The following is a 17,359-nucleotide window of genomic DNA, read 5'->3' as shown; positions in this document are numbered from 1 at the left end:
GTAATTTAAAAAAATTGGGGTGGTGGGGGGAGAGATCAAAGAGAAAAAGAAAATACTTCCTTCTTCCTCTGAGAGTTGATGGCTCTCCCACCTTTCTGGAGACTCGTCAGCACCTGCAGTGTGGACAGCACCAAATCTCTAAAAGTCTCACATGCTAATCTAAGCCCAGGTTCCTGGAGTTCACTGATTAAGTAGTCTGTATTCTTTCCAAAAAATAATATGAAACCAGGAGGGGCCACACAGAGGGCTTCAAAGATAATAGTCTAGATCTTAAATTGGGTGCTTTGTTCAAAAAAGTCATTTTTCTCTTGTGATTTATATCATAACATACATTACATGAATTCCGTTGCGTCTATCAGTTTTTCCATGAAAAAATTAATGAATTAAAAATATGTATCACATTAAAACAAAATAAAGCGACATTCTCATTTAAAGAGAGGCCTCACATCCAGAGGAATGATTAAGAGGCTATTGTGTATCAATTCTAAAGAGTTTCAGTAACAAACCTTCCTCCTTCCCTGACATGTAAAGTAAGATGATCCCATGCAAGGTAGATCCCATGTGAGAACAAGAATGTGAACAGGAAAATAGAGGATATTCTCCACTTTTATGGAGCCCAGAAAGGCTGGCTGGGATATGGCCTGACCAGCATTTCAACCAGGCTCGTGAGAAGTTCCACAACGCAGAGGTCAAGAGTGTGATCTCGTCTTTAGAGCAGAGTTATATGAGAACTCCTGGACTAGACCCCAGATCCTCCCATATTTTTTCAGTCAAGTTACGAGAATGAGCCTGAGAACCACATTGTTTCTAACAGAGAATAAAACCTCAGGCAGAATCTTTATCGTGTGAAGTTCAGGAATGCTTTGTACTGCAGGCTTTACCATTGAGTCTCTGATCATTTACTTCTATGCCTGGGGGAAGGTCCAGGGAGCCACTGACTGTTCAAATCCTTCCAGACCTGCTGTTCATTTGTCATTTCTCATCCTTTCTGTCTTTATGGTTCTGCTAGACCCTGTGAACCATAAAGAAACTCCTTGGCTTGGTCACACTGGATTATCTAGGCTTCCTTATCACATTACTTCACATTCCCCTGGCCTTTCTGTTTTTCCTGCCCCCTTTACCATTCACTCCTGGCATTCAGAAGATATTTAGCGAGCACCCACTATGTGTCAGGTGCTGCTCCAGGTGCTGGGGATAAAAGGAAGAACCACATAGCCATGGTGTGCACTAATGAGTGTTATCGTATAGTGGGGAGGGGGAACGTAGACATCAAACAGACATCTAAAGAAATTAATATATATTTTGCTCCACATGTATAGAGAAGATGAGGGGCTGTGAGAGGCAATAACAGGGTGACGTACTCTAAATTGAGTGGCCAGGGAACTCAGCTTTGAGGAGATGGCATTTAAATTGCAACCAGAGGGAGCAGGCAAATGAAAAGAGAGGACAGAAGGGTAAGTTTTAGGCAGAAGGGTAAGTATGTGCAAAGGCCTGAGACAAAAAAGAGCATCGACACGAGAGAACCTGAAAGAAAGCTGGTGCCGTACACTGAGCACATAGAGTGGTGTTAACAGAAAAAAAGGAGTTGATTTGTCCCTATATGGAATACTTTGTGCAGATCTGGACACACTATTAGCAAGGTGACTAGAATGGACAAAAATGCCCATGATCTGTTGTTCAATGAAGAGTAGCAGCCTGAATGTGTACTGTGATTCTTCATGTGGCTATGAAGGACTGTCAGGTGCGAGTGCTGGAAAACCCAATCAAAACTCACTTAAGCAAAGTAAGTACGTATTAGTTCACATAGCTGAAAAGTCCATGGGGTTGGCTACCCTTAGGCCCGGCTTTACCAGGGATTCAACTGTTTTAGACCAGTGCTGTTCAATAGTTATAATGTGAGCCACACGCATCATCCCTTCAACAGGTGATCGACAAAAATTATCAGTGAGAGACTTTATGTTCCTTTTTCATGCTGTCTTTGAAACCCAGTGTGTCTTGCATACTCACATCGTGTCTCAATTTGTACTAGTCTCATCAAATGCTCCATGGTTACATGTGGCTAGTGGCTGCCATCTTGGACAGTGCAGGTCAAGGCCTTAGAGCCTTTCAATTTCAATACATGTGAGAGTGAGCTAGAGAATGAGTCTTCTTAGAAGTCTGAGCAAAAGTTGCTTTGTATCTCATTGGTTCTAAAACAATTACGTGACCATGTTGAACCAACATCGTGCCCGGGAAAAAAGTGACACACCCAATGGTTTAGACCTCAAGTCACCCAAATCATATGCTGAACCCCAGAAGTGCAGAAAAGGGGTAGGCCCCACCTGAACTCAATGTATGGGATAGACATTTGCTATTTTTGGCCATTTGGCATTCATTCATCTGGCCTCAGATAGTAGTGTTTGGGAATTCTATCCTCCCCACGTGGAGGAGGGCTGGAAGGCAGACTGTTAGTGGAAGTTATATCTGGGAAGTGAGATTCCAAGGGTTGTAAAGGGCACACTTTTATTTCCTGTTTTACGTATTTTTTAGTTTCTTGCTACTAGCATATATTATTTTATTTTTTATTTTTAAAGAGGAGGATAGGTAAACTTAGATTTCCTTGTTCTAAAATGGGGATGTGGTCTAATACCTGAGTGATCAAATGTTTTGGTTTACGTAGGCTAGTCCCGGCTTATTCCTGTCATTACAGAGTAATTAATAGAACTCCCTTCACTTCCAAAAATGTCCCAGCATTGGAGCATATGGTCATTCAATCCAATACTTTAACTCCATGGTGGGTATTGATAAGGTTGATTCAGACTTTAAAACGATATCTTGAGATAATAGGACGTTTTGATAGCCCAATAAAAGGCAAGTATTCACATCTGGTGTTTCTGCATCCTCAGGGAGCGAGGTGTTTCAAGAGTTAATTTTTCTAATAACTGAAGCTTGCCCTTTAAGCATCAAAATGTTTTAACATTAACCACTTTCGATGAAAATATTGCTCTGAAGTGTTATATATTTTCCTAACTTCTTAAGTAGAGTAAATCAAACATGATTGAAGTACTTGTTGACACAAGTTATTGCAGAGCTTCCCCCTGGTGAGCAGCCACTCACTGGTGTGTTGTGAATGGATTACAGGTGTGTGGAGATACGATCTCCCCCTCCTCTCCCCCCGCCACCATCTCCACCTCTCAGGGAAGCCAGGTGGGGCTTGGGGTGACAGAAGCCCCTGAATCAGTTGCCTCTGGCTGTTTCCCCAATGTGTCATCTAAATAGGTTCATTTTCCACGTGCATCTTGTGAAAGGTCAGGAAGAGCTCGTTACTGCTTTGCGTTACCATATGGAGATTCCGGCAGGGCCACCTGCTCTTTGCTCTTTGTGGTGTTCTTCTTCTTACAGGTCTGGTGACTGTCATTGCTTCTTATTGTCTTTCCTGTTTCATCTGCTATCTTATTTTATGCAGGCTTGTTAGGTAAAATGAACTCTGTTTGCGTAGAGCTTGCCTCTTCCAGCTGAAGATTTAGTAGTGGCTGTTTGCATCATTGTCTTTGTAACTAACTCATTTCTTTGCTGTTGCTATACTCCATATGTCTAAGTTTAGAATGTCATATTATGCCTCCTCATTAGAGCTGGTAGATATCCCATAAAGAGTCCTTTATTCTTTACTTTTTATTGTTTAATTAATTAATTGATTTTTAGTTAAAAATTTTTTATAGCTTTTATTTATTTTTGAGCCCTTTATTCTTAAGAGATAGATGTGGCTAATATAGAGAGATACATACATACATAGGTATATTTCAAGAAGACTGTAAATAAATTACTGATGACAACATCATAATGCAGTGTTGTATTGAAGAAAAGAATACTTGATACACATACACACACACACACATGCATATATATGTATGAGGAGGGGGCCAGGGAGAAATTCAGAAAACATGGAGAACAGTTATACCCTCCTTTCAAACCAACCTCATAAAGGTCAGTTGTCATCCTGTCTCAACAAATGGTCCCTTATTACTATTCTGAAACTGAATGTCTTTCTGGTTGGACAACTGATGTTAGCCAGTAAGGCATTTCTGATGCTTTTGTGTTCTTATGTAAGGGTGGACCACTTCCAGCATTGTAAATGACAGAAGGAAATACTCAGAGGGCCGCACAAAATCTTAACTAGTACCATTCTAAGGCAGGCTTGCTCAGAAGTTAAAAACAAGATCTTTGAAGTCTGACCTGGGTTTGAATTCTGGTTCTAGCACATACTAGCTCTGTGCATTGGACAAGTTTTTTAATCCCTTGGTGCCCCATTTTCCTCATTGAGTTTTTGTGATGATGAAATGAGAAAATGTTTGTAAGATCTTGCTTGTCATAAGTGATCACTCACTGATTTTGTTCCATTGCCATTATTGTTAATAATAATAATTTTGGAGTTAATGGTTAATGGAAAGACTTACCTTTGGGGAAAATATAATACATAATAAAACATAGGCATGATATTTTGGTCATTGGCCTAATTTTGAGTAATTAGTCACCTGTCATATTTTTCACTGAATAGTGACATGTGTGAAAAATTCTGAAATTGGCTTAATTGGCTAGAAATCTTCTTGAGTTCTTTTATTCTTAGCTATCCATGAGGTTTGCTGTATAGCATCGTATTCTTTGCTAGGCAGTTGCAGACTGGTAGGTGCTTTCAGCCAGGCAACTGTCCTGGATTACAGCTGACCTATAGTTTATACTTTATGAAAAATCAGTACCTCATTTGTATTTTACTTAACCCCTATGGGATATTTTCCTGCACTTTACATTTCTCAAAAAACAAGAGAGAAGTGTTTCTGGGACATATGTTATTCCTAAAGCCCCTTAGGGAAGCTTCCAAGAGGACAATGATTTATCCTACCTGCTGTATCTTCTTCTTGCTACTGCAAAAGCTGCGTAAGTACTTCATTAAACAAAGGAGAGTTGTGGTTTCTATTCAAAGATGTAGAGAGCTAGAAAGAGAATTACTCTCAAGCTTACAATGAAAAAAAAATGGACCGACAGCAAGTTCACAACCTTTCTTGAGCCAGTTGAAGTATTGAGGTTGCTGGGAAACCAGCAGACCCATAATTTAGGAAGAGACAGGTATCTGCAGGGAGAAACAAGACATGAGCACTGATCTACCTGGGCAAGAAGCAGCTAGATAAGAATTCAACTAGAGTGGTTGTTGAGTAGGTGGAGTCTGGCTGAGTGCACACTGGCAAAAGAGGGTGAACCTAGGGGCCACAAATAAAGGGGGGAAGGCCATGCCCTCTTGGAGGCATTTTTCCATGAACCCCACCATGAACTCATGGAAACCGTTCGGAGCGTCTACAGAAAGTCTCCCTTGTGCTGCACAAGGAATGAAGCTGCTGTGGGAAGGCAGGGAACTCTACCTGGATCCTTCTCTCCTATGAACAGAAGTCTTAAATTGTGTGGTGTGTGTGTGGAAGGGGATGAGCACTATTACCCTTAGGGTACTGGTGAAATCTTATCATTTCTGGAGCAAGGGAATAGGAAAAAACTCTTGACTTCTGGGGAAAGGACAGGTATAAATGTTGGGTTCATAAGTAACCCAGAGGAGGGGTGGGATTACTGAGAAGGCTCAGTGTTGCAGTGCTTGTCTAAGACTAAGGGAACAACAGAGAACGTTTCCTCCCTCACTCCACCCCCAAACCAGGCAAATAAAAGAAGGCAGAGGGCTTCCCTGGCGGCGCAGTGGTTGAGAGTCTGCCTGCCGATGCAGGGGACACGGGTTTGTGCCCCGGTCCGGGAAGATCTCACATGCCGCGGAGCGGCTGGGCCTGTGAGCCATGGTCACTGAGCCTGCGTGTCCGGAGCCTGTGCTCTGCAACGGGAGAGGTCGCGGCAGTGAGAGGCCTGCAGAAAGAAAAACAACAGCAACAACAACAACAACAACAACAAAAAGGAAGGCAGAAAAAGAAAAGAAAAAAAAAGGAAGAAAGAACAGATGAAAGAAAGAAAGAAAGAAGGAAGGAAGAAGGAAGGAAGGAAGAAAGAAAGAAGGAAGGAAGGAAGGAAGGAAGGAAGAAAGAAAGAAAAGAAAGAAAGAAAGAAAGAAAAAGAAAGAAAGGGCAAGGTTAGTGGGTTTTAATCCAGCCATATCAATAATCACATTGAGTATGAATGGTCTAAACACACCAGTTAAAAGATAGAGATTATCAGATTGGATTAAAAAAGCAAGAACAAACTATACACTGTCCATAAGAAACTTACTTTAAATATAAAGACAATCGGTTAAAAGTAAGAGGATAGAAAAAAGATGCTGTGCGAACACTAACCAAAGTAAAGCTGGAGTCATTACATTAACGTCAGACTAAATAGACTTTAGAACAAGGACTATTCTCAGGGATAAAAAGGGACATTAAATAATTATAAACGCCTCAATTTTCCAAGAAGTAGTAATAATCCTAAATATGAGTGTACTTTACAACAGAGTTCTGAAATACATAATGCAAAAGCTGATAGAATTGAAAAGCAAAATAGACAAGTTCACAAAGTTGAAAAATTCAGTGCTCTTTTCTTAGTAAATGATAGAACAAATAGGAAGAATATCAATAAAAATATGATCTGAAAGGCATTATCAAACAACTTGACCTAACTGACATTTATAGAACACTACCCAGCTACACATCTTTCTGCAGTGCATATTCACCATAGGGTACTATATTTTGGGCCATGAAACCAACCTTAACAACTTTAAAAGAACAGAAATTTCAGGATGTATGTTCATGAACCATAATGGAATTAAAACAGAAATCAGAACAGAAATATATCTAGAAAAATCCCCAAATATATGAAAAGTAAACAACATATATCTAAATATCCTATATGTCAAAGAGGAAGAATTAAAAATATTTTGAACTGAATGAAAAGGAAATACAATGTGTCAAATTTGTGAGATGCAGCTAAAGCAGTGCTTGGGGGGAAATGATAGTGCTAAATAATTTATATTAGAAAAGAAGAAACGTTTCCAATCAGTAATAGAAGCATTCATCTAAAAAAACCCAAAAAACACTAGAGCAAGAACAACAAATTAAAACTAAAGCAAACAGAAGAAAGGAAATAATAAAGATAAGTGCAACAATCAATGAATTGAAAACAGAATTGCTTTTGAAAAAAATCAGTGAAATTAATAAACCTCTAGCCAGACTGACAACTGTTAAGAAGGCCTAAAGTAGTGCATTTTGGTAGCAGTGAGCACACCCAGTGCCCAGATCTTGGTTTCTAAATGCCATTATCCAATAAAAGGAATGAGGAATCCTTGAAAAAATAAACTCCAAGACTGAGCAGGGAAAATACAAGAAGATTCTGGAGCATCTTGTGGTGCCACAGGGTAAGGAAGTGCTAATCAACAACAACAAGACAACAGCAGGATTATGTCAAATACAGGAACAAACATGAAAGAGCTCCCAATGGGCAAAACTGGAAAACTTTAGGCTAAATAAATAAATTTTTAAAAGTTGGTTATAACTCAAAGAATAAAATGATTATCCATAAGTCCATATTGATAAAAATAAAAGTTGGGTAGGCTGGTTACCTTGTACAGAGAAAGGACAACTCTTCCTTCCAGAAGAATTCCAGATTAATAAATATAGAGGGATGAGGGATATCAAAAATCACCATTAGAATATCATAGACAACTGCTGCAGACAGATCACCTGATGAGTGCTAAAATTTGTGGGTGACAGTTTAAGGAGAAGCAAGACATTTTCACAGTCCCCCAATATTTATTAACTACAAAGAGAAAAATAGTAACTTCACAGTGGAGAAACCTGGCAGACACTCCTTAAACCAAGAGATCAAGGTTAACATCACTGGTAATAAGACATATTGACAGCATCCCCCCTTCCCCCAGTTTGGTGTACTGAGAAGGCATGTCACTTCTGTGGTACTCTGGCCAAAACTCCCTAACTCTAGTCTAATCATGAGAAAACATCAGACAAACCTAAATTGAAGGACAGTCTACAAAATACCTGACCAATGCTCTTCAAATGTCAAGGGCAAAAAGACAAGGAAAGTCTAGGAACAGTCACAGATCAGAGGAGACCAAAGAGAAATGACAGCTAAGTGCAACGTGGGATCCTGAATTGAATCCTGGAACAGAAAATTGGCATTAGTGGAAAAACTGGCAAAATTAGAGAAAATTCTGCAGTTTGTTAATAGTATTGTACCAACATTCATTTCCTGTTTTTGATCATGATACTATGGTTATGTAAGATGTTAACATCAAGGAAAGCTGGGCGAGAGGTATATAGGAGTTCTTTATGTAATCTTCACAAGTCTTCTGTAAGTCTAAAATTATTTCAAAATAAAAAATAACAAAAGTTGGGAGAGCTTTTGATGAAATAGCCCTAAGGAAAGAAGTAAAGCCTCCTTTGTGTTATAAGGAAATAGTATGGACACCTTTCGACTGTAAATGAGACTTGTAGAAGAACATCTTGCATGCTACCTGGGCCCCCAAGTGATTCACTGAGCTCTTAGTCTGAGAGTTACGGATGGGGCCATCTAACCCAACTCATTTGAAGACATCCAGTTTTGGGGGGGTGTTCTTTAACTCTTTCTATATCTTACTTTGGCTTTTTATCCTGTCTCAACTAGGTCTTGGAAGTGATGATGACCTTAAAATCACTTTTAGAAAACTGCTTTTTGAAAAAAGCTAATTTTCTTTATCCTTCTCAGAGAAACATGAAAATCTTCCCTCCTTTCTTTTACTGACTGTGATCATCGTGAGGAGGGGGTGCAAACTTGCAGTCCATCTTCTGATGTCAGCTCTTTCTAGCCAACATGGCTTTTGTTTATATTGAAGTTGGATTTGCAGAGAAGCCTGGTCATTTATACCATGCTGTTTCACACACTTATGTTGTTTGCTGGGCCCCTAAAGGCCTGTGGGTTTTTGACCCCAGGTGAATGTAATAAGTTGCATATAATTTCTGGTGTTTGCTCATGATCTGTGCTAGTCAGAGCTCTTTCCAGTCTGACCAAAATATCTAATCCTGCTCCTATGGTTCTCTAGATTCCTCTGTGGGGTTGTGGCCTCTGATCTGCTTTTTATTATGATTTTCCCTTGTTCATCCTTGCAGCATTCTTATGTGGGCTGTGGGTTGCCGGAAGAGAACTTTTCCCTGCCCTGCACCCCATACACACGCGTAAAGTTGATGTTGCCAGGATATGCAAACTGCCCAGAAGCCAGGTGGTCACACAGAACAGGAGCTGTGAGGTCTGTCTCAGTGCAGGATTGGTTGGCGCTCAGAGTACCCATTTGGGGCTCATGTCACTGGCTGCCCGAAGTAGGGTCTCACCAGGTCTGAGAAGCTTGTTTTGTGCTATACCACACTCCTTTTGCACTAGAAGCGTCTCCGATATTCTGCCCTAGTTTACTGAGGTCCCTGATGGCGTTTCTCATATCTTAGGTATAAGAGGTAAAAGAAAGGTTAAGAACCAGTGCTCTGAGGTTTCGTTTGGGGTGTGTGTGTGTGTGTGTGTGTGTGTGTGTGTGTGTGTGTGACTTTAGATCTGAATAATTTACTTTTAGGTAACCAGAAGTAAGATGCACATTGGCCTTGACTGATTTTTTTGTGCATTGAAAACCACCCCACCAAGATCCCCAAACAGGCTGAATGATTGTAAGAAGGGAGCGGGTCTTGAGCCAGCTGTTTGTTTTTTAAACACCATGCTAGGGTGTTGTTCTACTCTAAACGGTGGAAGCTCTGAAGGAATTTAGAAGAAAACTCCCATTAACCTCAGTCAGCTCTTGTCTTGAGCACCACATTAAGAGGCATCCAACCTTCCCTCTGGTGGGCAGGTCATCTTTTTCAGCATGATTTGGTAACTTATTCTACCTTTGTCTTTGATCATATGGCCCATATTTTCCTTCTTTATCTTTGGAAGAAGAAAAAGCATGAGGTGGGAATCAAATAGACCTAAGGTTTAATCCTCATGCTGACATTTACTGGATGGTTTAACCTCGGACAAGGACATAAGCATCATATTCATCACCTGCAAAAAAAGGGGGAAAATCTGCCTTAGATGGTTTGGTAAGAATAACATATCCCTATTTTACAGATAAGGAAACTGAGGCAGGAAAGGATTAAGCCGTTGACTTAAACCCACAGGGTTTGGACCCAGATAGTCTGACACTACTCAGAGACTGCCCACTCAGTCCTTCTGCCATGCAGCTCTGCAGAAGGCCAGCGTGTACTTACTTCTCATCTGTCTTAAGATGGCCGAGGGTAGAGGTTTCTGAAAATACTGTCCACTGTTCTACACTGGACAGTTCTTGAGCTAGGTGCCTGGAGTATTTTCATCTTTGCCTCTAAGTCTTATAAGGAATGCTGGCAACATACTCTTCAGGTGTCCAAAGAGAGGGTGGGTGCACACAGACTTAGAAAAAGAGAGATTTGCATGGACTCTGTTTTCATCAGTGTTTATGGATAATAGTTTTCTGCCCCAGCAGGGGGTATTTATAGTTACTGTTTCAAAAAATTAAAATGAGTACTTTAAAAATAAATGGATGAGTGAATGAATGAATGAATGAATGAAATATTTAATAAATGAGATAACAATGAGGAAGTTCATAGAAGAGTGCCTGGAACATAGGAAGCTCTTCACAACTGCTTGCCCCCATCCTCCCCACCTTCTCCTTCATTTGACCTTAGTTTAATCTGTTATTTTCCTCCCCCACAAACTGAGGTCACAGTCCTCTCCATTACATTATGCTTAACATTGATCAGGTGCTTTGATGAGCGCTGTATTTAGTTTGAGTGCTACACCTAAAGTGCTTCTGGAAGAGAGACATGAAATTAGAAAGGATAGAAGCTACTTGGATGTCAGAACTGGGTCCGAGATGTCAGGGTAAAATGATAGACTGATTCTTACAAGGTCAGTGCAAGGTCTTATTATGTCCAGAAAATTAACTGCGTGCTTGCAGAATGTGGGAGATGTGTGTCTTAGCAGCCACAAATATAGAAAATACTTGGGAGTTAAAACCGATAGTTGTATCGGTTAGGGCACAGATTCAGTTGCTGTCACAAAGACCTAAAATAACAATGGCTTAAATAAACTACAAGTTTATTTCCCTCTCACAGACTGAGAATAAGCAGTATAGGGTGAAATGGCAGCACCAGAAACCCAGGGTCCTTCTATCTTGTTGCTCTGCTACCCTTCATCCACAGGATTATCAGGTCCACATTACAGCCAATGGGAAAGGGAAAAGGGAAGTGGGCGGGGGGGGGGGGGGCATGTTCCTCCCCTTTAAGAGAAAGACTAGAAAATTACCCTAGTCACATCTGGCTACATCCCATTGGCTAGAACCTAGCCTCCTGGCCACACCTTCCTACAAAGGAGACTGGGAAATGTAGTCTTCAACTGGTAGCCATCTTCCTAGCTAAGAATTTTATTACTGGGTAAGAAGAAGAAAGAGAATGGATACTGATCGAACAGTTAGCAGCCCTACAGTTAAGTTGATATGATACAATAGTGCAATTTGTTTGTAAAACAGTCTTGGGCAGTCTTACATTGCATTGATAGAAGTATAAGAGCTTCTAGAGCAGGAATTGGCAACCTTTTTCTGAAAAGGGCCACATAGTAAATATTTTAAACTTTGCAGGCCATATATGGTCTATATTGTAAATTCTTTTTTGTTTTTGTTTTTTTCTGTCTTTAAAAAATGTAAACACCATTCTTAGCTCACAGACTATTAAAAAATATAGCCTGCATGGAGGGCTATAGTTTGCCAACCTCTGTTCTAGAACAAGAAGGGTGATAAGTCTGGGATCATGTCTAAAGATGTACAAGAATATGTCCAGGGGCTTCCCTGGTGGTGCGGTGGTTGGGGCTCCGTCTGCCGATGCAGGGGACGTGGGTTCGTGCCCTGGTCTGGGAGGATCCCACATGCCGCGGAGCGGCTGGGCCCGTGAGCCATGGCCGCTGAGCCTGCGCCTCCGGAGCCTGTGCTCCGCAGTGGGGGAGGCCACGGCAGTGAGAGGCCCGGGTACCGCAAAAAAAGGGTCTCTGGATGAATTCACAAGAGCAGTGACTAAAGGCATTTGTTACTTTTAGTTTGGAGAAGCTGAGACTCTTAATGAGATGATCATTGTCTTTAGATATTTGAATGACAGTCAGGTGGTTAGGAGAGACCTTTGTTCTACATGTATCCAAAGGGAAGAACTGGAATCAGTGAGAGGATGCTCTGGGAGACAGATTGCCGTCCAGCATAAGGAAGGACTTTCTCACTATTGGTTACCATTTGTGGAGCTCTTATTGTCAGGCGTTGTTCTAAGCCCTTTACATAGATGGTTTCACTTTACCTTCCACAACCCCGTCAGGTTGGTATCATTCCTACCTCTACTTTATGGATGAGACAAAGCAGCATTAGAAGGTTATATAACTAGCCCAGGCATATGTGCTACTAAGTGGTAGAGCCATAATAACTACAATTGTCTACTGCCACCTTGCATGCAAATTAAATGAGATTAGATATGTATATAATTTAGCAGTGCCAGGCCCATAGTAAGTATTGTTGCTGGTAATAATAGTTATTATAATCCCTAGGAAGTACTGTTTCTCATCATGGTGGTTGTATTAGTTTCCTATGACTACTATAACAAATAACCACAAACTTTGTGGCTTAACACAATATGTTTATTTCCTTGGAGTTCTGGAGGCCAGAAATCTGAAGTCAGTTTCACTGGGCTGAGGTCAAGGTGTCAGCAGGGCTGTGCTCTCCAGAGCCTCTAAGGGGAGAATCTGTTCCTTGCCTCTTTTAGCTTCTGGTGGTTTCTGCGTTTCCTTGGTTTGTGGCTGCATCACACCAGTCTTGGCCCCTATGGTCACATTGCCTTCTCCTCTCTGCCTTCAGCCTCCCTCTTATAAGGATACTTTGATTCTGTTTAGTGCCCTCCCGGATGATCCAGGATAACCTCCCGATCTCAAGAGCATTCGATTAACCACACCTTTTGCCATATATGGTAATATTCACAGGTTCCAGAGGTGAATGTCTTTAGGGGGCATTATTAAACCTATCACAATGGTATTTAAACAGACACTGGATAACCACTATTTTTCTTTTCTTTCCACTATTAAAAAAAAAACAGCAACTTTATAACATTCTGTGATTTATTGGTCAATCATAGTATCTGTTTTTCCTTGTTGTATTTGTGTGTGGGGGGGTATGAAAATAGAATATATTTTGTTTAAGGTATGAGTTAGAAGCAATACCGAATACCACAGTCTGACACTATTTATTGAATAACATTTTTTCCTCCCATTGATTTAAAATTCAGCTTTTATCACTTATCACATAGCAAACACTATACCTGAAGCTATTTCTTAACTTCATTCAGTTCCAGTGTCCATTTTTAGGTTTCTGCAATTGTGCTATATTGTTTTATTTACTGTAGTATATATTCACAGTTGATAAATTCAGTCCCCTTCTGACTTCCCTGGTGGTACAGTAGTTAAGAATCCGCCTGCCAGTGCAGGGGACACTGGTTCGAGCCCTGGTCCGGGAAGATCCCACATGCCGTGGAGCAGCTAAGCCTGGGCGCCACAAATACTGAGCCTGCACCCTAGAGCCCACGAGCCACAACTACCGAGCCCGCGTGCCACACATACCGAAGCCCGCTTGCCTAGAGCCTGTGCTCCGCAACAAGAGAAGCCATTGCGTAGAGAAGCCCACGCACTGCAACGAAGAGTAGCCCCTGCTCGCCGCAACTAGAGAGAGCCTGTGTGCAGCTAAATATAAATAAATAAATAAGTAAATTTATATAAAAAAAAAAATTCAGTCCCCTTCTATTCTTCTTTTTCAATTTTCTTGGCTAATGGCTCTTCTACTGTTTTCTTTGTCATTGTGTATTTGAACTTAAAAAATTCCTTATTATCATTTTAATGTGGTCTTGGGAAGAGAGGTGATAAATGGAGTTCTAATTGCCTTCCATAATGATCCTCCCACCCTATTTTTTTTTTTTTTTTTGCGATACGTGGGCCTCTCACTGTTGTGGCCTCTCCTGCTGCGGAGCACAGACTCCGGACGCGCAGGCTCGGCGGCCATGCTGCTCTGTGGCATGTGGGATCTTCCCGGACTGGGGCACGAACCCGTGTCCCCTGCATCGGCAGGCGGACTCTCAACCACTGCGCCACCAGGGAAGCCCCACCCTATTTTTTTTATTCTAGTGATTTTCCTTACCCATCTCCATTGAGATTTTCCAGTTTTTTGGTTGAAATCATATGGAAGTTAAATTCCAGATTTCTTGATTTCTTTCTCTCATCCTCTCTTTCTACCTATCTTATGTTAACAATTAAATTAAACTTTACAACCACATTAACTATTATATTTGTACTTAAGCATACATTTTATTGGCTTTATTCCTCATTACATTTTCTTATATAACACGTCTTCTCTTTTCTTGAGTTTACTATTCTGGCTTAATTTTTTCCTTGGCTGGAAGAGATCTTCAAGTAATTTTTTTTTAATTTAATAAAGGGTATTTCTATGTCTTTGAACATGCCTTTCTTTTGTCATCACATGTGAGAGAAATTATAATTTGGCAGCTGGTAGAATTCTCGAGTTACAATAAGATTTCCCGAGAATTTTATAAAAGTTGTGCCACTGTCTTTTAGCCTGGTGTTGCAGATGTGAAGTATGATGTCAGTCTGATTTTCTTTCCTTTTAAGCAGCCTGAATTTTCTCCCCTATCAGGAAGCCTGTAGTTGTTTCTCTTTGTTCTTGGAGTAGGAGACTGCATCTAGAATCGTATATTCTTTCAGTAATCCTACTGCTCAGCACCCAATAGACCCATATGATCTAAGGCCTCGAGTCTTTCATCAGCTCAAGGAAATGTTCTTCTGTTTCTTCCTTGATTGTTGCTTTTCCCCTTCCTTAATGATGTCATCTCCTTCCAGAACTTCATTTAGACTAATATGGGATGTTCTGGATTTCTCTGTTATATCTTGTGTCTTATTTGATTATAAATTTCTTTTTCTGTTTCTTTCTTTCTTCTTCTTTGTGTGTGTGTGTGTGTGTGTGTGTGTGTGTGTGTGTGTGTGTGTGTCATACCAAAATGAGCTGTGGTCTTGCCCCTTTTCAGACTTTGACTTCTTCCTATATTAGGGACAAACTTTCCACTTTCCAAAGATGCCCTGGAATCGTTGCTGTTCTGTGTGGAGAGAACATGCCTAGTTCCTGATGTCCTTTCCTTTGCCTCTGAGCCGATGCCTGTGACCCTCATCTGATCTTTGATTCTCTGAGCTTGGGGTTTTCCAGGACCTTTTTCTGGAAGCCTGTGCACTTTCTTCTTAGGGGGCCTGTGCAGAATCATACATGGTCTTATCAGCACTAATCACCTTTTCTTCAGCGACATCTCATCTGCTTTATATCTTCCCCATATTCTTTAAAATGTAGGCTTTATGGGTGGCCTCTTTCTCTGGGTCCCAGCATTGCCTCTAGTGTTTTGGTCATATAAGTGTGGGGTTTTGTTTTGTTTTTGTTTTGTGTTTTGGAGGAGAAGGAAGGAGTAAATGTCTGAGCCCAGTTCTGCTATCCCCCCAAATCAAAAGTCCCAGGGTGGAAACAGTAGAGGTGAGTGAAGCATCGCATCCGTGGCTGGATGGAATGAGCTTTCAGCTACATCTAGCTCTGGGGGGCTTGACTCTGAAGTCTAAAGAATAGAGCAGCATAATTAAAGGTTTAAGAAGCAACTTTTACATACTGGTCCAGAGAGATAGAGTTTAATTTAGCTGGGAGGACAGAGTGAGGTGAGACTTAAATGGTGAGTCACACTGAAATGACTAAAGATATAGCAGGAGAGACTAAGCTTAAATTACAGCCAAAGTGATTCAGGTTGGTCACGACAAAGACCATTTAACTCTGAAACACTTGTGTGGCATCATAGGGCATTGACTAGCCAAGTTAGGAAGCCCCCTTTTCTGGTGAGTTTTCTTGGAGGGTTAAGAGCTGTTCTATTTAAGGGAAGAGGATGGACTAAATTGTCTTCCGGTTTCCCTGACAGCCTTGGGGTATTATGATTATGATACCTTGGTGCGTATGATATTAGTGTTTTCACCCAGCCTTACTGATAATTTTTATTTTTCAGCATGAGCAGAGACTGTTTTTATCAGGAACACTTCCTCCAAATCTTTAAAACCAAATGGAGACATCTTCCCCTAACCTGCTGAGAAGAACAGGAATTTCAGTGGCTTCCTCTCTCCTGCAGCTGGAAGCAGCACAGCTCCCAGTGTGGCTGGAGACTCGCTCCCATCCCCTGGCGGTCCCCTCCCCCAGGGCGGGCTAGAGAGACCAGCCGGGAGGAGAGGGCCTGGGGCGGACTGTGGGAGGAGTGACAGAGTGACAGGCTCCCTGTGGTAGGTCTGCACCTTGTCACAGAGCCTCCTGGGCTCAGGTCTGAGGTGGCCGCGGGTCAGAGCCAGTTCCAAGCTGTGTGGCTGGTGACATTTCCGGCTGGTAGTGCCCAGCCAATCAGTGACAGGTCCAGCTAGCTTGGGTGATGACACACAAAATATGATAATTTTCTGCTAGAGAGCCCTGGGAGCTGAGAGAGAAGGGTGTGCGTGCGTGCGTGCATGTATGTGTGTGTGTGTGTGTGTGTGTGTGTGTGTCTGGGAGGGGGCAGTGCAGGCAGTGGCTGTGATGAGGTGAGAGGGTGACGGTGCATTGGTTTCAGCGGTTTGCCCAGGGAGGGTGGGCTCTGAGCCTACGGCTAGAGGGACATGCCCAGAGCGGCTGTGGGAACATCGGGGTGGCTTTTCAGCTAAGCTGCTGGTGTTGCTGCTGCTGGCCTGGAACCAGGGGAGCAGAGCCAGCACCGTTCTGAAGCTCTGGGGCTCCTGGGGTGAAAAAGAAACTGTAAAAGAAGGAAACTGCATTTTCCTTCCTTTCAAACATAAGTGAGGTGAGGAGTTCTGGTTTCTTCTCAGGGCGACCTCTTGAAAAACCAACACTGGAATAATAAACACTACCTGGGTGGCTGAAGTACTTAATGAATATTTTTTTTTCCATTGGGGCAGGGGGGTTGTTGTTTATCCTCAAGCCCCACCCCCAGTTTTCTACCTCCATGCTTAACCTAGTCCTGAAAAAAGAAGTAAACAAACAAAAACCCAACAACCAAACAAAACCAGCTTGTTAACAAAATCCTGAAGAAGGGCCTAAGTCTGGATCTTAGAGACTGTAAAGGTTCAGGTGGTAGTTTTGATTCCAGAGACTGGTTGGAAAAAAAAAAAACATGTGTTGGAACAAGATCTGGTCCTAGATTACATTATAGTTTGCAAGTAGTGCCAGAGGATTCTTTCGTTTGAGGGCATGGCAGTGCCCTGTGGTTAATTGTGAGCT

General features: G+C 41.6%; 1 long non-coding RNA gene across 1 annotated transcript in view; it reads left to right on the top strand.

The window, feature by feature from the left end:
* Positions 1–17,359, top strand: part of LOC307183255 — a 345,629-nt gene that overhangs the window by 81,237 nt on the left and 247,033 nt on the right. The window lies entirely within an intron of this gene.

The sequence above is a fragment of the Stenella coeruleoalba genome (genome assembly GCF_951394435.1).
Source record: "Stenella coeruleoalba genome assembly, chromosome: 1".
In the NCBI taxonomy this organism is placed as follows: Eukaryota; Metazoa; Chordata; class Mammalia; order Artiodactyla; family Delphinidae; genus Stenella; species Stenella coeruleoalba.
Note: the sequence above shows the minus strand (reverse complement) of the source record. Positions and strands in the feature narration are given on the sequence as shown.